We start from the raw sequence: 26,511 nt of genomic DNA on the forward strand, positions 1-26,511 counted from the left end.
GAGATTGATAAGATGTTGGTTGAAAAAGGGAAAAAGAAAAAGAAAAAAAAAACAGTTAACAAAAATTAACTTTGATGAACTAATGAATCATGGTAAAAAAAAAAGCCATGAATTCTATGTGCAGTATTCCCCTAGCGCTGGAGTTCTCCCATTCTCCTTGATCGGTAAACTTGGTTTTGGCTTGCTGGCTGTTCTTGCTGATCTTCTGGGGGAGGGGCCTGTTGCTGTGGTTTCCAAATGTCTTTGCCGGAGGCGGAATTGCCCCGCCCTTGTTGGTCCGGGCTAAGCAAGCTGCTCGGGTTTGATCTCAGGAGCTTTTGTTCCCTGCAAGCTGTCCGTACAGCCTTGGAGGACCAGGGCAACAATGGTGGCCTCCCAATCTCCACCCGGAGGAGCTGAGAACTCGGGGCCCCGCTCCTCAGTGCGCCCCCAGAGAAAAGCAGTCACTTCCGTCTCCCTGGTCTCCGGCCACTCTCCGTGCTCACCCGGCCTGTGACCGAGCGTTTGTATCTCTGGCACCCGACCCCGTGTGGAGTGTCCAAACCCAGCAGATCCCTGTGGTGCGTTCCCGCGCCACTCCTCCCTGGGAAGGAAGGGGAGTCTCCCCGGATTTGCCACTTGTTGGGTCCCTGCTGCAGGAGCAGTGGCCCAAGTGGGCCGCGGATCACAGTTTATGGCCACCCCAAGCTGAGAGCCCGCGCCTCAGCTCCGTCTCTGCAGCCGGCTTCCCCACTCCGATACCTGGGAGCTCTGGCGCACTCAGGCTCCCCCGGTCTTTCTGTGACCCCAGGGGTCCTGAGACCCCACTGTCCCGCGAGGGTTCCACCCCCGCTTAGCCACTGGAGTGACGTCCCTCAGTGGAACCGACTTCTAAAAGGTCCGATTTTGTGCTCCGCGGCTCTAGCACTTGCCAGAAGCGGCCGACGGAGGCCCCTCCCCCGCCATCTATCCTCCCGAATATCGCCTCGGACTCACTTCTCCGCACGTCCTACCTTCCAGTAAGTGGTCGCTTCTCTGTTCAGATAGTTGTTGCTACTCTCCTCTTTGATCTCCTGTTGAGTTCATAGGTGTTCAGAATGGTTTGATCCCTATTCAGCTGAATTCCTGAGACCAGACGAAATCTAGGTCTCCTACTCCTTCGCCATCTTGCTCCGCCCCTGTTGATTTTTTTTTTAAAGGTACTTGTGGAGCTCAGAAAACAGATTGACACATGTATGGTATTTTAAAACAAATGAACAAATTAAAACATATCAAAAGGAATAGAATTAAAAATTAAATTACCCTTATTGATAAAACATGGTCAGTGGAAGGAGAGAGACAAGTAAAAGAAGTCAAAGAAGCAGACATGGAAGGCAAAAGTGACCCGTTTAAAAGTCACCATGGCAGTTTAGAACAAAATGCATGGAACACAAATAATTTTGATTGATAAAACAGACGAGAACTTTTTTCTGAATCAAAGTGAGACCATAATCTGATCAAAACATTCACTGAATTTCAGGAAACCTCAATTCTTTTAAGTTCTTCAGAATTAACCATACAGGGACAAACTGTGATCCATTTGTTAGATTTTGAGGAAAAATAGAAAATCCGCTAGGAGGAAAAATCTCGTTGCCTCATATTTTCCCACAGCAGCTCTGTAGGAGAAAATAATGCAGTGTTTGTAGGTTTTCAGTATCTATTTTTGGCCACAAAGAAAAATCCCAAATTTCAAAAGGCAGAAGTAACACAGACCATTTTTTTCCTGATCTGTAATCCTCTAAATCTGGAAATTAGAAGCAAAAAAAAAAAAAAAAAAAAAGTCCCTGGTCATCTGGAAATTTAAAAACTTTCATGATTCATGGATTAAAATAGAAATAAAAAGTTGGAGAATACCTAGAAAAATATTGTGAACACGAGAATATCAAAACCTGAAGAATCATGCAGAAATTATGTTCTGAGGGAAATGTATAACCAAGCCAGAAAGAATGAAATAAGTTATGCTTCCACCCACCTCCCCCCAAATTTGAAGAAATTAAGAAATATAAAAGATGAAATTATTAATTAGGAAAGAAAAAGTTTTTTTATAAAACCTCTTGCATTTTTGGTGGAGTGGGGAGCATAAAATAAAACAGATTTTCTTGGCTAAGCTAGTCAAGAAGAACGGGTGGGAGAGAAGGCTCACATATATAAATAAAAACAAATGTGGAAATAACCGTAGATACACAATGCACAGAATTTTGAAAATCAGAATAAAATTAGTGAAATAATAAACAGAAAATTTAAAAGAGCTGCCATCCTCCCAACAAGTACCAGGCACAGATATTTTCACAGGTACATTTTAAACTTGGAAGAAACCATTTAATCTGTTAATGTTTTAACTGGTCCACACCATAATAGAGGAGAGTTTCAAATTCTTTTTATGACACTGGTAGGGCACCAATGCTGAAGCCTGTCAGAGATAAAGTTGTAGATCAATTTTACTTAAGCATATTGTGCAGAGGCCTTAAATAATACATCAGCAAATAATAGCAGTACTTTAACTGTGTAATATTTCAATCTAAGTTGACTTCATCTCTGAGATACAAGGGTGGCTCAATATTAGGAAATACATCAATATAATATATCATATTATTAAGTCAAAGGAGAAAATCTTACAGCAGATGGTAAAAGCATGTGACAAAATCTACATAATTCCTAGGGAAATATTTTAGCAAAGCAGAAATTATGGATACTTAAAATGATCTAAAATGTGTATTTTAATCCTTAAGTTAGTATTCTCTTTAATTATTGAAGTGGCTTAGAATGTTGAAATCGTGACTTAGCTCACTGTTACTAATTAACGATTGTCCTATTAGACAAGAAAAGTGAGAAAGCAATACGAGGTAGTTTGGAAAGTGGAAGGGGGAAAGTTTGCATTATTTACGGGTGTGATTGTACACATAGATAGCCCTAGAGAGCAGATTGAAGAGTTCTTACATACACTAAAATGATTCACTGGGATGAAGGATTAACAGTAATTACCAAAATCGATAGCTTCCCTATATATCGCAAGACATCAGAAAATACAGTAGGATAGCAGGCCCTATTATCAATGTTTTCCGAAAAGATGAATTGCTTGAATGTAGGCCTAAATCAAGAAGAGATAAATCACCGGTGTGTAAGTCTAAATGAGGAGATGAAGAACACCTATTTGAAGAAAGCTGGAAAGCTCCACTGAGAGCCGAGGGAAGTCTCCGGGAGGAGGAAATGAGTGTGTGTGAGCTGGAATAGACTTCCTGTAATGGTTTGCAGTGTCCAGCAAGGCTTAGAATGTGCTCCTGCTTTGAAGCCATCTCTCCGTAACAAAGTACTCTATGGATAAGTGTCAAGATCTTGTAAAAATGTAGAACATATTTACTGCTACTGCAGATCTACCATACCTCTCAGTGCAAAAATCAGAAACAGGTTGAGAGCTCTGCCACAAGTTCTGAAGATGCTGCCCAAGGGAAAAAGTGGTTCCCGGAAAGGGGGGTAAGTGGGGAGCAGCTTCTGGGAGTGACAGTTCTGACAAGAAGGCTCAGGGTCCCAAAGGTGGTGGCAATGCAGTAAAGGTCAGACACATTCTCTGTGAAAATCATAGGAAAATCATGGAAGCTATGGAAAAGTTAAAGTCTGGAATGAGATTCAGTCAAGTGGCCACACAGTATAGTGAAAATAAAGCCAGGCAAGGGGGAGACTTGGGTTGGATGACCAGAGGTTTCATGGTGGGACCATTTCAAGAAGCAATATTTGCTTTGCTTATAAGCAGGCTGGATAAGCCTGTGTTTATAGACTCTCCGGTTAAGACAAAATTTGGATATCATATTATTATGGTTGAAGGGAGAAAATAAAATTGTATGAAAGACTGAAAAGAAAATCAGAAACAGCCTCCAGTGGCAGGGAAGTGGGTTAAATAAATTATGGGATGGTCATAAGGAGAAATGCTCAGCAGCCCATTAACAAGAATGAAATAGACTCATAAGCACTGGTACTGAGCGTGGTGGACACGCGCTAAGATGGCCCAGTGGTCTAGGCCCTAGGATGCCTGTGGGACCTGTGGCTTGATTCTCACCAGTAGAATCTGAGGGGATGGGATGTTTTCCCCATGATGGTTTTGTTATAGAAGACTCCATGGGAGCTGACTGGAGACAGAGGTTCTCGCTGGCCTGGAAGAAGCAGATAGCTGTGTTGGGAACTGCCTTCAGAGAGAACCACAAGGTAGGGAACTAGGGGGACCTCTAGCCCATGTTCATCAAAAAGTCAGAACCCTCGGTCCTATGACTGCAAGGAAATGAATTCTGCCAACAACCCAAATGAGCTTCGGGGAAGCAGGTTTATCCCCAGTTTGGCCTCTGTAATGCTAGCTGGCTGATACTTTGATTATGGTCTTGTGAGTCGAGGACCTGAGCAGAGGGACCCGGTTAAGATGTGCCTGGACTCCTGACACTTGGAAACTGTGAGATAAAAGATAGCTTTCTTATACACATTAAGAATCAGAAAACACAGAAATAGTAAATGTGTTGTTTTTAGGCTTTGAGTTTGTAGTAATTTCTTATACAGCATAGTAAATGAACACACTGAAACTGAATGATGTCTAAAATACTGGTGTGTACTGTCTCACTTTGAGTTAAATTAAAAAAATCTCCTACTACTGACTGACCCATCTTTTCTTTCATACCCTCATGACTGCAGTCCTCCTGGCCTCTTTGGCATTCCTGGAACATGCCAGGCACAGTTCTCCCTCAGGGCCTTTGTGCTTATTTATTTCCAATGTCCAAAACATTGTATGTTCCATAGTAAGCAGTTAATAGTTGAATAGTTAAAAATTGAGGCTTGGAAGGGCAAAAATGACTATTGAGACTTCATCAAGATAAAAAGCTTTTGCACAGCAAAGGAAACAGTCAACAAAACCAAAAGACAACTGACAGAATGGGAGAAGATATTTGCAAATGACATATCAGATAAAGGGCTAGTATCCAAAATCTATAAAGAACTTAGCAAACTCAACACCCAAAGAACAAATGATCCAATCAAGAAATGGGCAGAAGACACGAACAGACATTTCTCCAAAGAAGACATCCAAATGGCCAACAGACACATGAAAAAGTGCTCAACATCGCTCGGCATCAGGGAAATCCAAATCAAACCTCAATGAGATACCACCTCACACCCGTCAGAATGGCTAAAATTAACAAGTCAGGGAACGACAGATGTTGGCGAGAATGCAGAGAAAGGGGAACCTTCCTCCACTGTTGGTGGGAATGCAAGCTGGTGCAGCCACTGTGGAAAACAGTATGGAGGTTCCTCAAAAAGTTGAAAATAGAGCTACCCTATGACCCAGTAATTGCACTACTGGATATTAACCCGAAAGATAGAAATGTAGTGATCCGAAGGGGTACATGCACCCCGATGTTTATAGCAGCAATGTCCACAACAGCCAAACTATGGAAAGAGCCAAGATGTCCAACAACAGATGAATGGATAAAGAAGATGTAGTATATGTATACAATGGAATATTATGCAGACATCACCCCCCCCCCAAATCTTGCCATTTGCAATGATGTGGATGGAACTAGAAGGTATTATGCTAAGCAAAATAAGTAAATCAGAGAAAGACAAGTATCCTATGATCTCATTGATATGAGGAATTCTTAATCTCAGGAAACAAACTGAGGGTTGCTGGAGTGGTGGGGGGGTGGGAGGGATGGGGTGGCTGGGTGATGGACATTGGGGAGGGTATGTGCTACGGTGAGCACTGTGAATTGTGTAAGACTGATCAATCACAGACCTGTAACTCTGAAATAAATAATACATTATATGTTAAAAAAAAAAAGGTAGGAAGGGAAAAATGAAGGGGGGGAATCAGAGGGGGAGATGAACCATGAGAGACTGTGGACTCTGAGAAACAAACTGAGGGTTCTAGAGGGGAGGGGGGTGGGGTGATGGGTATTAAAGAGGGCATGTACTGAATGGAGCACTGGGTGTTATACGCAAACAATGAATCATGGAACACTACATCAAAAACTAATGATGTAATGTATGGTGATTAACATAACATAATAAAAAATCATATAAAAACAAACAAAAATACATACCTAGAAATTATGTGTGTGTGTGCACACACAGGCCTATGCATAGGCAACTTTTAAAATTTTCTTAGAAGAAATCAAATAAGCTATTGGCAATGATTACCTTGGAGGGTGGAGGGGACTCAGTATTTTTCTGGTATTCTGTGTGTCAGTACCCTCATCAACAGTGTTATTAAGATAGGGAGATTATGGTTCATTTATAGTTTCCTTTTTTGACTTAAAGCCAACTACCACATACTTAAATTTACATTACAGAATAAACAAATACTCTTGTTCTATATCTCAGAATGTAAAAATATCTGTCAATTTGACTCATCTACTGGATGAAACTGGAAATTGCTGGAGAGATCAGGCTTCAGTTTAAAGAACCTTAACAATGAGTCTGATTCTTTTTTGAGTTTGAGCTCCTCAACATTCTTCCATGTCCTTCCTTTCTGATGAATGAAGCCCTTGTAGAGCCATCTTGTCCTTAGGTGACAAAAACTTGAAGAAGTGGTGAGAGAAGTATTTGTATGTATGATCTTTCGAGCACATTTATTGTGGAGTGTTTGCATGGTAGTGTCACTTTGGGAATGGTTATTTTGCTTGTATCCAGACTATCATCTGGTTGTAAGGATATCAGATGAAGAAATGAAATACATGGGTCTCTTTGTGGCAGATTACATAAAGGTAGCCACAAATTCTTTTACATTCCTTCCACAGAGATAAGAGAATCTGTCTCCTTCCCTTAGATCTTGGTGGACCCTGGGGTTGCTTTGGTCATTGATTGTGGCAGAAGTTACTCTTAACTGTAGCTCAAAGGGCTGACCGCTGCCATCCCCTTCCTTTTGGAGTTCTACTTTGGGAGAAGTTGGCCGCCATGGAGAAGTCTAGCTACCCTGAGAATGCCAGGCTGTGAGGAAGCCCTGTGTAGGGGAGCTGGGTAGAAGAGAGGAAGAGAGATGCACAGTCAGCCTCTGCTCTTCCAGTCTTCTCATTCCAGGCATCAGCTGGAAACACAGCTTGGTCATCCCAGACTCTAGTGGGCAAAACTGAGGAACCCAGTGGAGAGCCAAAACTGAGGTTTCAGATCTATGGCCCCGATCACTGTCCCAGCCATCTCCAGCCATTTGACTTGACCTTGGCTGAGGCTTATCATTCCTGCTATGCCGTGCCCAAACAGTTGAGCCAGAAAATTTTGCATGATAGAATGGTGGTGGTTTGAGACTCTAAAGCTTTGGAGAGGTTTGTTACGCAGCAATCAACAGAAGGAGTGTCCCACCATTTCACAATGAAAATGAATTTTGGTTTAGTGAGTTCTGTGTCCCTACTGACTTCCGGAAGAATGCTCTTTTAGGTAGAAAAGGGACTATTTGGAAAGGTTACATATTTAAAGAGCAACACGTGATCTGCATATTTTCATCCAATAATAATTCTAAAAATGGAAAATACATTGCAGGATCTGCAGGGGATTAGTTAGCATCTGTTCTTCCCAGGTTGACAGCAGTTTTAGAGTTTTAGCCAGCTTTCACCAGCTACCTAAAATTTCCACCTACCCTGCCCTCACCTCCCATCCTTCCCCAACACACAGACTTTACTTAACAGTGGGACTCTTGGGTCTCTTTTGGAGCAGGGCTCAGTATTACTACTGTACCCGTATGGTTTTTTTCCTGTTTTTTTTTTTTTAACATATTTTTGCATAGTAGGATATAGGAAAATAAGGTTAAAATGCCTATATGTGCTATGGCTCTTAGGAAACTCCAAGGGGGTTAATCATCATGCTCTTTGATGAACACATCTCTATCCATGGCTGTAGAACTTAAGATCACTATTTCAGGAGCCAAATAAGGATGACTTTATCTGTAATGAGTGCATTTATGAAATGGTAACAGTTCACAAAGCCTTTTCGTGTATTAATATCTGACATGTTCTTCCATTGCAAAGGGAAAACCAGAATAGAAGGAATGGTAAGACAAGATTACTCCGTAACAGGGCCACCCGTGTCATGTTAACTGTGCATCTGGGACGGAATGAGCACTCAGATCATGGCCGACTTGTGGCAGGAAATAAGGGAGTTCAGGTCTCAGCATGGTACAGTGTGAACTTATCAGGGGTTGGGGTAAGGTTACCCTGTCTTGCAGAAAAGGGTGACAGGTCAGCTTGACAGGCTTGTTTCTATATTAAGGAGTCAGGCACTTGGCTCAAATAGCTTGGCGAGTGAGACTGTCTTTTGGGAGGGGCAGATATTTTCTCATTTACAGATTCATGGGTCAACTATTCAAGCCCAGCCTGCATGCAGTGTTGGAGCCTCTTTTGGAATGCTCCTAGTCTTACCTTTGTAAGACTTTGTAAAACTTTGGTGACATGGAACTCCTCATCTCCTAAATTTACTGCCTAAGAGTTGTATAACTTCTTTAGTTCAGAAGGGTTTTCCCCCATATATTTAGTTGACATATGCCTTCTTATATTCTTAACCCTTTAGCCCTGGCTTTAATCTCTGGGCCAAAGACAAGATGAATCCCTCTTTCACACGATAGTGTTTTTAGAATCAGATGCTTGGTAAGTTGCATGACTTTCTTTGGAATTGCCCGCCTTCCTGGTCACATTGTGCTGTGGTTTATAGCAAGTAATATATATATTTGGTCTTTGTCCATAGTTCCTGGCTCCCAGTTCCCAGAACCCTTGGAATTTCCTGAGCCATAGAGCCATGGGGACATCTTTGTTGTATTTGGTCTCTTGTCCTCAGTTCCTGAATTGCTTCAGGTGAAATGGGAGTCTTACTATTCCTGAAAAGCTTTCTCTACCACAACTGGGCTTATGTAAATGAGGTGACTTTTGGAAAGTACTTAAGGATGGGGGCTCTTTGCCAGAGGAACCTACAGTGAATAGAGTATTGAAACTTTCAGCCCTACCCCCTGATTTGGGGATTGAAGAGAGAGGCTGGAGGTTGAATCAGTCACTAGTGGCTAGTGATTTAATCAATGATGCCTATGTCATGAAGCCTTCATAATGAACCCAAAAGCAGAGGGTTTTGGAGAGCTTCCAGTTCGGGAGCCAGAAAGCTTCCCACATGTCACAGTGCCGAATCCCAGACTCCATGAGAACAGACTTCCTTCGTTTGGCACCTTACCCTGTGTATCTCTTCATCTGGCTGTTGATTTATATCCTTTGGAGTATCTGTTGTAATAAATCAGTAATCTAGTGAGTAAACAGGTTTCCTGAGTTCTGTGAACTGCTCTAGCAAATTAACTGAACCCAAGGAGTGGATCATGTGAGCCTCTGATTTATAGCCGGTCAGAAACCCAGGTAAACACCTGGTCTTACAATTGGCTTCTGAAGCAGGGGGTGGGGGAGGCCGTCTCATGGGACTGAGCCCTTAACCTGTGGGATCTGATGCCACCTCTGGGTAGATACTGTCAGAATTGCGTTGAATTGCTCTAGTGTGGTCCAGTCAATATGGAATATAGTTGGGATTAGCATCTTCCTTGTTCTAGGTGAACTCTCTGTCTGTTAATTCTGTTGGAGATGTCCTCAGCTTGCCAGTCATAACATGTGGTGGCCTCACCCTGGCTGTACTGTCCACATTGACTACTCACAGCTGTGGCTGAGGCATATGTTCTCACACTGTACTTGTGTGGCTGTTTTTACACGGGTTCAAGTATGGCCCTGATAGTTTTTTTCTCTTGAACCCTGCTCTGTTTGTTTCCAACCTGCTGAAAGCTGCTTGGGCACACTTCTTGCTCCGGAAATTGTTCACTCTCTCTCCAGTTTTTTGTGTCCTCTGTCTATGAAGACCAAGACGTTGTTAACAAATATTGAGCTCTGAGGCATAACAGTAGAAATATTTCTCTAGAGGTATAGTGGTGGATCTCAATCCCCAGGGAACATTTGGCAATGTGTGGAAACATTTTTGATTGTTAGACCTGAGTAGGGCTGCTATGGGTATCTAGTGGGTAGAGGCCAGAAGTGTTGCTAACCATGCACAGGATGGTGCCTCCAACAAGAATGATCAGACCTAGAATGTCAAGGGTGCTAAGGTTGAGGAGTCTTTGTCCCTATTCATGTAGTTCTAAACAGTGTCTGCTGAAAATGATATTTTTAATTTTGTTAGTCAAGTTTATTAGCATCCCAGACAAGGATTCTCAAAGTATGAATGGGGGTTCCCTGAGACCCTTTTAGGGGTCTCTGAGGTCATAGCTATTTTTATGATAATTGTCTTTCTCATTCTTTTATAATTGGAGAGAGGAGTTTGATGACATGATATCATGTCATGATATGACCAGAGGTCATATGACATCACAATATGGAAACAGATTGAATGCAGAAGCAGATATGAGAATCCAGCTGCCTTCTTTTAAATCTGACATTGAAGAGATTTTTCAAAATGGAAAACAGTGCCATTTCTCTCATTAAATTATTTTTGTTTTGGAAAACCATTGTTTTTTCATAAAACATGTTGATATGTAATGGATGTATTATTTGTAATCAACTAATATGCACTTAAACATTTTTTTAAATTTTGGTTTTTATTTCTATCACTAAGAATGTCAGTGGACATAATCCACACAAACAAAGATCCATACTGTTCTTTGGGATGCCAATAATTTTTACTAATATAAAGAGGTCCTGAGATGATGAATTTTAAGAACTTGTTTATTTTTAAATTTTATTTTATTTAAATTCGATTAATTAACATATAGTGTATTATTAGTTTTGGAGGTAGAGGGCAGTGACTCATCAGTCTTATATAACACCCAGTACTCATTACATCACATGCACTCCTTAATGTCCATCACCCAGTTATCCCCATCCCCCCACCCACCTCCCCTCTAGCAACCCTGTTTGTTTCCTATGTTTGAGTCTCTTACAGTTTGTCTCCCTCTCTGATTTCATAGTTTTATTTTTCCTTCCCTTCCCCTATGATCCTCTGTTTTGTTTCTTAAATTGCACATATGAGTGAGATCATACGATAATTGTCTTTCTCTGATTGACTTATCTCACTTAGCATAACACCCTCTAGTTTCATCCATGTCATTGTAAATGGCAAGGTTTCATTTTTTTGATGGCTGAGTAATATTCTAGTGTGTGTGTGTGTGTGTGTGTGTGTGTGTGTGTGTGTGTGTGTGTGTATACACACACACACACCACATCTTCTTTATCCATTCATCTGTCAATGGACATCTGGGTTCTTTCCATAGTTTGGCTATTGTAGACTGCTATAAACATTGGGGTGCAGGTGCCACTTTGGATCTCTACATTTGTATCTTTGGGGTAAATACCTAGTAGTGCAATTGATGGGTCATAGGGTAGCTCTATTTTCAACATTTGGAGGAACCTTCATACTGTTTTCCAGAGAGGCTGCACCAGCTTGCATTCCCACCAACAGTGTAAGAGGGTTCTCCTTTCTTCACATCCTTGTAAACATTTGTCACTTCCTGAGTGGTTAATTTTAGCCATTCTGACTGGTGTGAGGTGGTATCTCATTGAGGTTTTGATTTGGATTTCCCTGATGCCAAGTGATGTTGAGCACTTTTTCATGTGTCTGTTGGCCATTTGGATGTCTTCTTTGGAGAAGTGTCTGTTCGTGTCTTCTGCCCATTTCTTGATTGGATTATTTGTTCTTTGGGTGTTGAGTTTGATAAGTTCTTTATAGAATTGGGATATTATTGCTTTATCTGATAAGACATTTGCAGATACCTTCTCCCATTCTGTCAGTTGTCTTTTGGTTTTATCAACTGTTTCCTTTGCTGTGCAAAAGTTTTTTTTATCTTGATGAAGTCCTAATAGTTCATTTTTGCCTTTGTTTCCTGTGCCTTTGGAGACGTGTCTAGCAAGAAGTTGCTGTGGCCGAGGTCAAAGAGGTTGCTGTCTGCGTTCTCCTCTAGGATTTTGATGAATTCCTGTCTCACATTGAGGTCATTCATCCATTTTGAGTCTGTTTTTGTGTATGATGAAAGGAAATGGTCCAGTTTCATTCTTCTGCATGTGGCTGTCCAGTTTTCCCAACACCATTTGTTGAAGAGTCTGTCTTTTTTCCTTTGGATATTCTTGTCTGCTTTGTCAAAGATTAGTTGACCGTAGAGTTGAGAGTCCATTTCTGGGTTCTCTCTTCTGTTCCATTGATTTATGTGTCTGTTTTTGTGCCAGTACCATACTGTCTTGATGATTACAGCTTTGTAATAGAGCTTGAAGCCTGGCATTGTGATGCCACCAGCTTTGGTTTTCTTTTTCAACGTTACTCTGGCTATTCAGGGTCTTTTCTGGCTCCATATGAATTTTAGGATTATTTGTTCCAGCTCTGGGAAAAAAAAGTTGATGGTATTTTGATAGGGATTGCATTGAATGTATAGCATAGACATTTAACAATTCCAGTCCATGAGCATGGAATGTTTTTTCCATTTCTTTGTGTTTTCCTCAATTTCTTTCCTGAGTGTTTCATAGTTTTCTGTGCACAGAATCTTTGCCTCTTTGGTTAGATTTATTTCTAGGTATCTTACGATTTTGGGTGCAATTGTAAATGGGATCAACTCCTTAATTTCTCCTTCTTCTGTCTCATTGGTGTATAGAAATGCAACTGATTTCTGTGCACTGATTTTATATTCTGCCACTTTACTGAATTCCTGTATGAGTTCTAGCAATTTTGGGTAGAGTCTTTTGGGTTTTACACATAGAGTATTATGTCATCTGTGAAGAGTGAAAGTTTGACTTCTTTGCTGATTCAGATGCCTCTTATTTCTTTTTGTTTCTGATTGCTGAGACTAGGACTTATAGTACTATGTTGACCAACAGTGGTGATAGTGGACATCCCTGTCACGTTCCTGGCCTGAGAATGATACTTGCTGTGGGCTTTTCATATATGGCTTTTATGACATTGAGGTATGTTCCCTCTATCCCTACCCTATGAAGAGTTTTAATCAAGAAAGGATGCTGTACTTTGTCAAAAGCTCCTTCTGCATCAATTGAGTATATCATATGGTTCTTATCTTTTCTTTTATTAATGTGCTCTATCATGTTGATTGATTTGCAAATGTTGAATCACCCTTGCATCCCAGGAATAAGTCCCACCTGGTTGTGGTGAATAATCCTTTTAATGTACTGTTGGATCCTATTGGCTAGGATCTTGTTGAGTATTTTGGTATCCATGTTCATCAGGGATATTGGTCTGTAATTCTCCTTTTTGCTGGTGTCTTCATCTGGTTTTGGGATCAGGGTAATGCCGGCCTCATAGAACGAGTTTGGAAGTTTTCCTTCCATTTCTATTTTTTGAAACAGCTTCAGAAGAGTAGGTATTAATTCTTCTTTAAATGTTTGGTAGAATTCTCCTGGGAAGCCATCTGGCCCTGGACTCTTGTCTGTTGAGAGATTCTTGATTACTGCTTCAATTTTCTTGCTGGTTATGAGTTTGTGCAGGTTTTCTATTTCTTCCTGGTTCAGTTTTGGTAGTTTATACAGCTCTAGGAATGCATCCATTTCTTCCAGGTTACCTAATTTGTTGGCATATAGTTGCTCATAATATGTTCTTATAATTGTTGTATTTCTTTGGTGTTGGTTGTGATCTCTCCCCTTTCATTCATGATTTTTTTTTTTTTTAATTTGGGTCCTTTCTCTTTTCTTTTTGAGAAGTCTGGCCCGAGGTTTATCAGTCTTACTAATTCATTCAAAGAATCAGCTCCTAGTTTCGTTGTTCTATTCTGTTCTTTTGGTTTCTATTTCATTGATTTCTGCTCTGATCTTTATTATTTCTCTTCTCCTGCTGGGTTTAGGCTTTATTTGCTGTTCTCTCTCCAGCTCCTTTAGGTGTAGGGTTAGGTTGTGTGTTTGAGACTGTTCTTGTTTCTTGAGAAAGGCTTGTATTGCTATACACTTCCCTCTTAGGGCTGTCTTTTCTGCATCCCAAAGGTTTTGAACAGTTGTGTTTTCATTTTCATTTGTTTCCATGAAGTTTTTTAAATTCTTCTTTAATTTCCTGGTTGACCCATTCATTCTTTAGTAGGATGTTCTTTAACCTCCATGTATTTGAGTTCTTTCCAACTTTCCTCTTGGGATTGAGTTCCAGTTTCAAAGCACTGTTGTCTGAAAATATGCAGGGAATGATCTCAGTGTTTTGGTACTGTTTGAGACTGGATTTGTGACCCAGTTTGTGATCTATTTTGGAGAATGTTCCATGTTCACTCAAGAAGAATGTGCGTTCTGTTTCTTTAGGATGGAACGTTCTGAATATATCTGTGAAGTCCATCTGGTCCAGTGGTTCAAAGCCCTTGTTTCCTTGTTGGTCTCTTCTGCTTAGATGATCTGTCCTTTGCAGTGAGTGGGGTGTTACAGTCCCCTACTATTATTGTATTATTATCACTGGGTTTCTTTAATTTTGTTTGGTTTATATAATTGGCTTGCTCCCATGTTAGGGGCATAAATATTTACAATTGTTAGATCTTCTTGTTGGATAGACCCTTTAATTATGATATAGTATCCTTTCTCATCTCTTACTACAGTCTTTGGTTTAAAATATAATTTGTCTGATATAAGGATTGCTATCTCAGCTTTCTTTTGATGTCTGTTAGCATGATACATCATTTTCCACCCCCCTTTTCAAGCTGGAGGTGTCTTTGGGTCTAAAATGAGTCTCTTGCAGAGAGCATATCGATGGGTCTTTTTTTTTTTTTTAATCCAATCTGATACCCTTTGTCTTTTGATTGGGGCATTTAGGCCATTTACATTCAGAGTAACTGTTGAAAGATATGAATCTAGTGCCATTGTATTACCTATAAAGTCTGTATATTGTCTCTGTTCTTTTCTGGTTTGTGTTACTTTTGGGCTCTATCTTCACTTAAAGGATTTTAATATTTCTTGCAGGATTGGTTTAGTGGTCACAAATTCTTTTAGTTTGTGTTTGTCCTGGAAGCTTTTTATCTCTCTTTGTATTTTGAATGACAGCCTGGCTGGATAAAGTATTCTTGGCTGCATATTTTTCTCATTTAGCACCCTAAATATATCTTGTCAGTCCTTTCTGGCCTGCCAAGTCTCTGTGGCTAGGTCTTTTGCCAGTCTAATGTTTCTACCCATGTAGGTTACATACCTCTTGTCCTGAGCTGCTGTCAGGATTTTCTCTTTGTCTCTGAGATTTGCAAGTTTCACCATTATATGTTGAGGTGTTGACCTATTTTTGTTGATTTTGATGGCGGGGGGGGATTCTCCGTGCCTCCTGGACTTGAATGCCTGTTTTCTTCCCCAGATTAGGGAAGTTCTCTGCTATAATTTGCTCCGTTATACCCTCTTGGCCTCCCCCTTTTTCTCTCTTTCCTCTTCTGGGATCCCAATTATTCTAATATTATTTTGCTTTATGGCATCACTTATCTCTTGAATTCTCCCTTTGTGATCTAGTAGTTGTTTCTCTTTTTCTCAGCTTCTTTATTCTACATCATTTGGTCTTCTATATCACTAATTCTCTCTTCTGCCTCATTTATCCTGGCAGTTAGAGCCTCCATTTTTTATTGCATCTCATTAATAGCTTTTTGATTTTGACTTTGTTGAATTTTAGTTCTTTTTTTCCTCCAGAATGGGATTCTGTAGTGTCTTCTATGCTTTTTTCATGCCCATATATTATCTTTACAATCGTTTTTCTGAACTCTAGTTCTGACATCTTATTTAATATCCATGCTGATTAGGTCCCTGGCAGTCAGTACTGCCTCTTCTTCTCTTTTTTGAGGTGGGTTTTTCAATCTTGTCATTTTTGCAGAAAGTGGTTGCTTTTCTATTTGGAGAATTGCAGCAATTCTTTTCTTAGGTCTCCAATTTAGTTCAGCGGTATTCAGAGTGATTTGATAGCTATCTAGCTGAATTCATGGGACTAGACAGAACTGAGGTCTCCTACTCTTCCACCATCCTGGACTCTCTCCACCAAATTTTAAGAACTTCTGACTAGGCTACATTTCTTCATTTTATAGGTGAGGATATCATATCATGAGGCCTTGTTAGAATCCAGATGTATAGAGTGTTGATATTTCCCAGCCTGAAAGGAAATTGATTGGCAGGTTCCTAGTTAACCTGTGGTAGTTTCTGGTTATCCTTTTCTGCTCTTGCAAGTGATCACTATTCCTTTTGTCATAAATCTGAGCCCAGTTTGGGATCTCCATTTGTTGGAACGGTTTCTTCTGCTTCAATTCCTTTCCTTCATTCATGGGTACCTGTTGTTGTTGTTGTTGTTGTTTTAGAGTTAGGATTAAATTTTTGAAAATGTCTTTGGCCCTTTGAGAAGGCTTTCCTTTCAGAACCTCAAACGATGGAAGCATACATTACTTTACACAGACCATTTTGATGTCTACTTTCGTGAAACCTAAGTCTGGTATCCAGATAAGGGACAGTGCTATTCCTTGGAGAGAATATGTGGCTTAACTCCTGATCTTTTTTAATTTTTGGAATCACATTTCATATGGTTAACCAATTAAAAACATCATTGATATCTGTGATTTAGTGTTGGTCATATGGATATGTTTTTTAGGTATGTTTGCCTTTGCTCTTTCATTCTGCCATGAAAGTAGTGGGAGAATAAAGACCTGCCCAGATGAAGTGTGTGAGGGATGTAGTGGTTGCAGGGTGCACTGACTCATGGGAAGAGCATGGTATTTGAGATGCTAGACATCATCTGGTCTGGTGCAACCCTTTCAGCTGGATCAGGAAACCGAGGCCTAGACATGCTATTACTTAATGATCTTTTGGCCCTTTACTAGAATTATGATTGTACACAAGTTATTTGATCTCACCAGACATCTGTTTCCTCATCTGTATCATTGAAATCAAAATAGCAGCCTTATAGGGTTGTTGATATTAATTTACATAATACCCTTTCTGTTGAAAAATTTCAAATCCACAGAAAGGTTGCAACATAATGCAATAAACATTTGTATTTCCTATACCCTATAGAATTTATTACATTATTATTGTTATTGTCATTGAACCATTTGAGATGAAGTTCCATTTCTTCATGACCCCCTTCATTTCTAATTACTGCAGCATGTGTCTTCCAAACCAAGGACAAATTCAGGAAGTTTGACACTGACACTGTGTTGATATTTAGTGTATTGCAACACTAAGTGTGACCCATATCCCAACACATTGATGCTAACTGGGAACATGTTAGAATTGAGAAGTTGGGGTCCCATTCTAGGGCTGCTGAATCAGAATCTGCATTTTAACAAGACCCTTGATTTGTATGTGTATGAATATTTGAGAAGCACTGTTCTGAGTAGTCCATATTCATAATTAGGTTTTACGTGATACTTTTTTTTTTTTTTTTTTTAGTAATCTCTTTGCCCAACGTGGGGCTTGAACTCATGACCCTAAGATCAAGAGTTGCATGCTCTGCTGACTGAGCCTGCCAGGTTCCCCACATGATACTTTTTTTTTTTAAGACTTTATTTATTTATTTGACAAAGACACAGCAAGAGAGGGAACACAAGCAGGAAGAATGGGAGAGGGAGAAGCAGGCTTCCCGCCTAGCAGGGAGCCTGATGTGGGGCTTGATCCCAGGACCCTGGGATCATGACCTGAGCAGAAGGCAGATGCTTAATGACTGAGCCACCCAGGTACCCCACATGATACGTTTTATAGAAAAATTTACCCACATGCAGGATCCAGTCCAGTATAATGAATTGTGTTTTAATAATTGGCATGTCTCTTTAGTTTCCTTGAATTTAGAATAATTCCTCATTGTCTTTCATGATACTGATACTTTTAAAGAGTATAGACCAGATGTTTTTAGTTTTTTAGTTTAAAAATTTTATTTCTAGTATAGTTAACACCCAGTGTTATATTAGTTTCAGGTATACAGTATAGTGATTCAACAATCCTATACATTACTCAGTGCTCAGCATGGCAAGTGTGCTCTTTAATCCCCATCATCTATTTTTACCCATCCCCCATCCACCTGCCTTCTGGCATCCACCAGTTTGTTCTCTATAGTTAATAATCTGTTTTTTGGTTTGTCTCTATTTTGTTGTTGTTGTTGTTCATTTGTTCAGTTTCTTAAATTCCACACGAGTGAAATCATACAGTATTTGTCTTTCTCTGACTTATTTCACTTAGCATAATATCCTCTTGATCCATCCATTCTTTTTTAATGGCTGATTAATATTCTATTTTATATATATGTAAACTGTCTCTTCCTTATCCATTCATCTGTTGATGGTACTTGGGCGGCTTCCATAATTTGGCTATTGTAAAGCTGCAGTAAAGATAGGGGTGCATATATATTTTTAAATTTTCTTTTAATTTTTAAAGATTTATTTATTTGAGAGAGAGAGAGAGAGAGAGAATGAGTGGGGGGCAGAGCCAGAGAGAAAGGGAGACACAGACTCCTCATTGAGTAGGGAGCCCCATGGCGGGCTAGGTCCCAGGACCCTGAGATCATGACCTGAGCTGAAGGCAGATGCTTAACTGGCTGAACCACCCAGGTGCCCCAGGGGAGCATATATTTTTTCAAATTAGTGTTTTTGTGTTCTTTGGGTAAATACCCAGTAATGGAATTACTGGCTCATATGGGAGCTCTATTTTTAATCTTTTGATGAACCTCCTTCCTCTTTTCTACAGTGGCTGCACCAGTTTGCATTCCCACCAACAGTGCACTAAGGTTCCTTTTTCTCCATGTCCTCGTTAACACTTGCTGTTTTTTGTGTTTTTTGATTTTAGCTATTCTGAGAGGTGTGAGGTTTTATCTCATTGCAGTTTTGATTGGCGTTTCCCTGATAATTAGTGATGTTGAGCATCATTTCATGCACTTGTTGGCTATATGAATGTCTTCTTTGGAGAAATATCTGTTTATGTTTTCTGCCCATTTTTAATTGGAAAACTTTTGTATTTGTGTTGAGTTGTATATGTTCTTTATGTATTTTGGATACTAACCCTTTATCATATATGTCATTTGCAAATATCTTTTCCCATTTGGTGGGTTGTCTTTTAGTTTTGTTGATTATTTCCTTTGCTGTGCAGAAGCTTTTCATTTTGATGTAGTCCCAATAGTAAATATTTGCTTTTGTTTACCTTGCCTCAGGATACGTTTTTAGAAAACTATTGCTGTGGCTTGTGTCAGAGAAATTAGTGCCTGTGTCTTTTCTAGGATTTTTATGTTTTCACATCTCACATTTAGATCTTTGATTAGTTTTGAGTTTGTTTTTGTGTATGGTGTAAGAAAGTGGTCCAGTTTCATTCTTTTGCATGTGATTGTGCAGTTTTCCCAACACTATTTGTTGAGGAGATGTTCTTTTTCCCATTGCATATTCTTGTCTCCTTTGTCATATAGTAATTGATCTTATAAATGTGTGTTTATTTCTGGCATGTCTATCTGTTCCATTGATCTATGTGCCTAGTTTTGTGCCAGTACAATAATGTTTTGATTACTACAGCTTTGTAGTATATCTTGATATCTGGGATTGCCATACTTCCAGTTTTATTTATCTTTTTCAAGATTGCTTTGGCTATTTGGAGTCTTCCATGGTTCCATACAAATTTTAGGATTATTTGTTCTAGTTCTGTGAAAAATGCTGTTGGTATTTTAATACGGATTGTATTAAATGTGTAGTTTGCTTTGGGTAGTATAGATATTTTAACAGTATTTGTCCTTTCTATCCATAAGCATGGACATCTTTCCATTTGTGTCGTCTTCAATTTCTTTCATCAGTGTTTTGTAGTTTTTGGAGTACAGGTCTCTCATCTCATTGGTTGAGTTTATTCCTAGTCATTTTATTATTTTCAGTGCAATTATAAGTGGGATTTTTTTTAATTTCTCTTTTTGCTGCCCCATTATTAGTGTACAGAAACAGAATGAATTTCTGTATATTGATTTTGTATCCTGTGAGTATACTGAATTCATTTATCAGTGGTAGTAGTTTTTTGGTGGAATCTCTCAGGTTTTTTTTACATATAGTATCACATCATCTGCACATAGTGAAAATTTTATTTCTTCCTTACCAATTTGGATGGCTTTTATTTCTTTTTCTTCTCTGATTGGTATGGCTAGGACTTCCAGTACTGTGTTGAATAAAACTGGTGAGGCTGGATATCCTTGTCTTGTTCCTGATCTTAGGAGAAAAGCTCTCAGATTTTCACCACTGTGATGATGTTAGCTGTGAGTTTTTCATATATGGCTTTTATTATACTGAGGTATGTTCCCTCTAAACCTACTTTTTTGAGGGTTTTTGTCATGGAAGGATATTGTACTTGTCAGTGCTTTTTCTGCATCTATGGAAATGATAATACGGTTTTTATCCTTTCTCTTGTTGATGTGATGTATCACGTTGATTGATTTGTGAATATTGAACCACCCTTGCATCCTAGACATAAATCCCACTTGATCATGGTGAATGATTCTTTTTTTTTTTTTGTGAATGATTTTTGAATCGGTTTACTAATATTTTGTTGAGGATTTTTGCATCTATTTTCACCAGAGATACTGGCCTGTAGTTCTCTTTTTTTTGGTAGTGTCTTTATCTCGTTTTGGTATCATGGTAATGCTGGCCTCAGAAAGAATTTGGAAGCTTTCCTTCCTCTTCTATTTTTTGGAATAGTTTGAGAACAGTAAGTATTAACTCTTCTTTAAATGTGTGGTAACATTCACCTGTGAAACTGTCTGGTTCTGGACTTTTGTTTGTTGAAAGTTTTTTGATTACTGATTCGGTTTCATTACTAGTAATCAGTCTGTTCAAATTTTCTTCTTCTTCCTGATTTAGTTTTGGGAGATTATATGTTTCTAGGAATTTATCCACTTCTAGGTTGTCCAATTTGTTGGCATATAATTTTTCATAATATTCTCTTATAATCCTTTGTATTTCTGTGGTGTCAGTCATTATTCTGCTTTCATTTCTGATTTTGTTTATTGACCTCCCTCCTCCCCGGAATCTAGCCAAAGGTTTATCAATTTTGTTGCTCTTTTCAAAGAATCAGCTCCTGGTTTCATTGATTTGTTCTTTTTTTTTTTTTTTTAGTTTCCGTTTTATTTTTGCTCTAATATTTATTACTTCCTTCCTGCTTGCTGGTTTTGGGTTTGTTTGTTACTCTTTTTCTAGCTCCTTTAGGTATAAGGTCAGGTTGTTTATTTGTAATTTTTCTTGCTTCTTGAGGTAGGCCTGTATTGTTATAAACCTCCGTTTTAGAATGGCTTTTGCTGCATCCCAGAGATTGCAGCAACAGCTGACTGCTGTTTTAATTTTCATTTGTCTCCATGTATTATTTGATTTTTCTCTTTGATTTCTTGGTTGACTTATTCATTGCTTAGTAGCCAGTTTTAACCTCCATGTATTTGCTTTTTTCCAGATTCTTTCTTGTGGTTAATTTATAATTTCATAGCATTTTGGTCAGAAAAGATACATAGTATGACTTCAGTCTTTGTGAATTTGTTGATACTTGTTTTGTGGCCTAATATGTGATCTGTTCTGGAGAATGTTCCATGTGCACTTGAAAAGAATGTATATTTTGCTGTTTTAGGATTGAATGTTCTGGATATATCTGTTAGATCCATGTGGTCTAATGTGTCATTCAAGGCTACTCTTTCCTCACTGATTTTCTATCTAGATGACCTATCTATCCATTGATGTAATTGGGGTGTTAAAGTCCCCTACTACTATTGTATTACTATGGATTATTTCCTTTGTGTTTGTTATTAGGTGCTTTATATATTTGGGTGCTCCCATTATTTATATCTTGTTGGATTGTTCCTTTATGATTATGTAATGTCCTTTTTTGTCTCTTGTTACAGTATTTCTTTAAAGTCTGTTTTGTCTGATAAAAGTATTGCTATCTGGCTTTCTTTTCACCTCCCTTTGCATTACAACTGCTTTTCCACACCTTCACTTTCAACCAGCATTGTCTTTAGGTCTGAAATGAGTCTTTTGTAGGCAGTATATAGATGGGTCTTGCTTTTTTATTTATTCTATCACTCTGTGTTTTTTTGATTGGAGCATTTAGTCCATTTACATTCAAAGTAATTATTGATAGGTGTTTATTTTTTGCCATTTTGTTACTTGTTTTTGGTTGCTTTTGTAGTTCTTTTCTGTTACTTTGTTCTCTTGCTCTCCTATGGCTTATTGATTTTCTTTAGTGATATACATGGATTCCTTGATCTTTATCTTTTTCATATCACTGGTTTTTGATTTATGGTTACCATTAGGTTTGTGTATAACATCTGCATATAGCAGTCTATATTAAGTTCATGGTCACTTAAGTTTGAACCCATTCTTTACTCTTCCCCCCCACGTTTTAGGTATATGGTGTCATACTTTAAATTTTTTAATTTCAGCATTTACATTTACTAATTTTTATTTTATTTTTTTTCTGAAGATTCACCCATTTATTTGAGAGAGAGGGAGATAGCATGAGCACACGTGAGGAGAGGGGGAGAGGGAGAGGGAGAGAAACAGACTTGCTGCTGAGCATGGAGCTCATTGTGGGGCTTGGTCCCATGACCCTGAGATCATGACCTGAGTCAAATTCAGGAGTCAGATGCTCAACTGACTGAGCCACCCAGGTGCCCCAGACTTGACTTATTTTTTATTTATTTATTTTTAAAAGCCACATTTATTCAGCGTCGTGATCAGACTATTACATTTAGCAATCAGCAGCATGGGTGCCAAAAAAAAAAAAAAAAACCCACACAAAAACTCTACGTTAAAACCCTTTGTTGGAATGCTTTGCACTTTCCACAGAACAAAAACTAAAATAACCTGTTTTACAATTAGTCACAAATACAATCCTCGAGTTTTTTACCCATACACATGAGTATTGTTTAAAACATATCTTCTTTGTAGCAGCTAGGCCCTGCCATCACTGTGCTTGGCTGAGTTCACAAATCTGTTGTAACCTGTAGCTTCCCTGCCACTTCTCTGGCTTTCCTCTCCTAAGCTTTGTTTCCTGGCAGTAATTAAAACCTTCTGCCACTGCCGTAGCTACTGCTGCTGCTGGAACCACCACAGCCACCTTGGTTTCGTGGTTTGGCAAAGTATTGGCCTCCACCATCATAGGGGCCAGAGCTTCTGCCTCTAAAATTTCCTCCTTTCATGGGTCCAAAATTTGAGGATTGACTGTTATAATTGCCAAAATCATTATAGCTTCTGCCACCTCCAGAGTTGCTTCCATCATTACCAAGTCCGTTATAGCCATCCCCACTGCCACCATATCCACCACCACCTCAACTGCCACTAAAGCCACCTTGACCACTGAAGTTCCCATGACCAAAGTTGTCATTCCCACCATGACAAAAGTTGACCAAAGTTGTCATTCCCACCAAAACCACCTCTACGACCACCACCAAAGTTTCCAGAACCACTTCGACCTCTTTGGCTGGATGAAGCACTAGCCATCTCTTGCTTAGATAGGGCTTTCCTTACTTCACAGCTGTGGCCATTCACAGTATGATATTTCTGAATTACAATCTTATCTACAGAGTCATGGTCATCAAATGTTACAAAAGCAAAACCTCTTTTTTTGCTACTGCCTCGGTCAGTCATGATCTCGATCACTTCAGTTTTCCCATAGTGTTCAAAATAATCTCTTAGATGATGTTCTTCAGTGTCTTCTTTAATGCCACCAACAAAAATCTTTTTCACAGTTAAGTGGGCACCAGGTCTTTGAGAATCTTCTCTTGAGACAGCCTTCTTTGGTTCCACAACTCTTCCATTCACGTTGTGTGGCTTTGCGTTCATGGCTGCATCCACCTCCTCCACAGTGGCATACGTGACAAACCCAAAGCCTCTGGAGCGCTTGGTGTTTGGATCTGTCATTACCCCACAGTCCGTAAGCGTTCCCCATTGCTCAGAATGGCTCTTCAGACTCTCATCGGTTGTTTCAAAGCTCAAACCTCCGATGAAGAGCTTCTGCAGCTGTTCAGGCTCTTTGTGAGACTCTGACTTAGACATGCTGGCGGTGGGAGGGGATATTTTAACGATGCTCACTTGGTGATGTCAATGGGCAGAAAAGCTTGACTTATTTTTATAAATATAATCTTACTGCTTTTGTGCATTCTACTTTTCTTGCTCCTACTTATGATGTTTCTTTCCATTCAAAGAGTTCCCTTTAACATTTCTTGTAGGGCCTGGTTTAGTGGTCATAAATTTCTTGAACTTCTGTTTGTTTGGGAAACTCTCTCCTTCTATTCTGAATGGTAGCCCAGATGGATAGAATGTTCTTGGTTGCAGGTTTTTTTTTTTCTTTAAGCACTTTGAATATATTATGCCACTGTCCTCTGACCTGCGAGGTTTCTGCTGAAAAATCAGCTGATAGCCTGGGATTGAGTTTCCTGCATATGTTACTGTTTTTCTTTCCTTTGCTGCTTTTAAAATTCTCTCTTTATCAGTATTTTTTGCCATTTTAATTACTCTGTGTCTTGGTGTATACCTCCTGGGGTTGATTTTGTTGGGAGCTCTCTGTGCCTCCTGGATCTAGATTTCTGTTTCCTTCCCCAGATTTGGGAATTTTTCAGCTGTTACTTCTTCAAAAAATTTTCTGTCCCCGTTTCTCTTTCTTTTCTTTCTGGGATCTTTACTATATGAATGCTCTTCCCTTGATGGTATTGCTGAGTTCTGTTGTCTGTTTTCATTTTTATTATTTTTTCTCTCTCCTGTTCAACTGGATTGCTTTCCATTATCCTGTCTCCCAGGTCACTGATCCATTCTTCTGCTTTCTCTAGTCTACTGTTTATTCTTTCTAATGAATTTTTAATTCCAGCTGTTGAATTCTTTATCTCTGATTGGCTCTTTTATGTTTTCTGTCTCTTTGTTGAGGATTTCACTAATGTCCTCTACTCTTTTCTCAAGTCAGTGAGTATCTTTATTACTGTTATTTTAAAGTCTCTATCAGGCATATTATCTCCATTTTGCTTAGTTCTCTTGCTGTGATTTTCCTCTTCTTTCATTTGGGACATATTCCTTTGTCTCCTCATTCTGTCTAACTCTCTGTGTTAGTTTCTATGTGTTGGGCAAGTTAGCTATGTCTCCTGCTCTTGAAAGTAATGGCTTATGAATGAGAGGGCCTGTAGTGCCCTGCAGTGCAATGTCCCCTGTTCTCCAGGACCTGGCATTTCATGGGAATCTCCTATGTGTGTTACTTGCATGCTGCTGTTGTGGCTCACCTGGCTTTGTTCAATCCAGTCATGTGTCACGGCTCTCTTTGCCTGTTGTGGGCAGGGTTTGGTCCCTGTGTTGATAGTGGGCCAGTCTGGGGCCACCTTGGGCTTGAGTTGAGTCAGACTACGCTTTTGCCAGAGTAACAGTAGCACTGAACTGCAGGGCACTTTCCCTGAGTTGTCCCCTATGAAGCTTTTTTTGGTGGGTGGGTTCTGCAGTCAGGCCTAATGTCTGCCCCTAGCCCACTACTGGGGTTGCAGTTAGAATGATGTATCTAGTTATCTTCCCCTCTCTCTGGGACAGGAGTCACTTTGCAGTGGTGCTGGCCACTGTCAGGGCTGCTTGCACAGTGCCAAGCTTTTGGCACCACTTTGGATGGGCTGTGGCCAAGGGTTTTTTGGAGGGGGCAGGGTGCATGGTGACAGCAAGGTCCACACTAGTGCTCTATGGGAGCAGACCTGCAGCAGTTTGGGAAATTCCTGCTGAGGCTGCCTGGGTTGTGGGGGAGCATATCCACAGAAGTGTGATGGGGCAGAGGTGCCTTTAGCAAGCTAGGTGGACAATGTTGGCACTGTGCTTGTTCCTGTAGGTGTCCGTATATCTAGGCTGGGAAGCAGGGTGGGTAAATTGGTGCCACTAGCTCTTTTTTTCTTGGAGAAGTCTCTCAGAGAGCCCTGCCCTCTCTGGCCTGTGCTCTGAGATTAGTAAATAAATCTCCTTGCTGTATACTCCAGGTGTTTTTCAAACTGCTGCTTCTGTGCTTTATCTTAGCAGGGCTGTTTGTTGTTCTGTTTAAGGGTGGGAACTCAGTTTCCTCTCACCCTTTAGCTCCCGAAGCTGAGCCCACTGATTCTTAAAGTTCCAGGTGCTAAGCCCCATCACTTATAAGAACTTGTGAAACCAGGCCCCTTCAAAGCCAAATGTTGTGGTGATTCCTCTTCCCATTGTGTGTTCCCCATGCCTGAGGTGTCTGGTGTGGGGTCTGGTCCTCTCCCCTCTTCGTGCCCACTGTGTCCCTTCCTCCTGAAGACAGTCCATTGGCTCCTGACTGTGTCTTTGCCCTTCCTACCCTCTTCAGTGGGGCATCTTTTCTACATTTAGCTGTGGAGAGTCTGCTCTGCCAGTCTTTGGGTCCTTTTCTGGGTTATTTGCACTGATGTGGGTGCTATTGAGTTGTAACCATGAGACGAAGTGAACTTAGGATCCTACTACTCCACCATCTTCTCTGGAAGTCTAGACCAGTTCTTTTATAAACTGATCTTTATTTTGAATCTTTCTTCATGATTAGATTCAGGTTATGTACTTTTGGGAGGTAAATGATGTTGATTATTCTAAGCAAATCA

The 26,511-nt window shown here is 39.8% G+C and overlaps 1 protein-coding gene and 2 pseudogenes across 3 annotated transcripts in view; 2 read left to right on the forward strand and 1 right to left on the reverse strand.

Moving 5' to 3' along the window:
* Positions 1-26,511, forward strand: part of ARHGAP10 (Rho GTPase activating protein 10) — a 338,204-nt gene that overhangs the window by 236,837 nt on the left and 74,856 nt on the right. The window lies entirely within an intron of this gene.
* On the forward strand, positions 3,452-3,848 carry LOC141372517 (peptidyl-prolyl cis-trans isomerase NIMA-interacting 4 pseudogene; annotated as a pseudogene).
* LOC112826126 (heterogeneous nuclear ribonucleoprotein A1-like) lies at positions 22,819-23,962 on the reverse strand (annotated as a pseudogene).

This window comes from Callorhinus ursinus, unplaced genomic scaffold, assembly GCF_003265705.2.
Source record: "Callorhinus ursinus isolate GAN/ISIS: 27379988/994484 unplaced genomic scaffold, GSC_fseal_2.0 scaffold4, whole genome shotgun sequence".
Classification (NCBI taxonomy): Eukaryota; Metazoa; Chordata; class Mammalia; order Carnivora; family Otariidae; genus Callorhinus; species Callorhinus ursinus.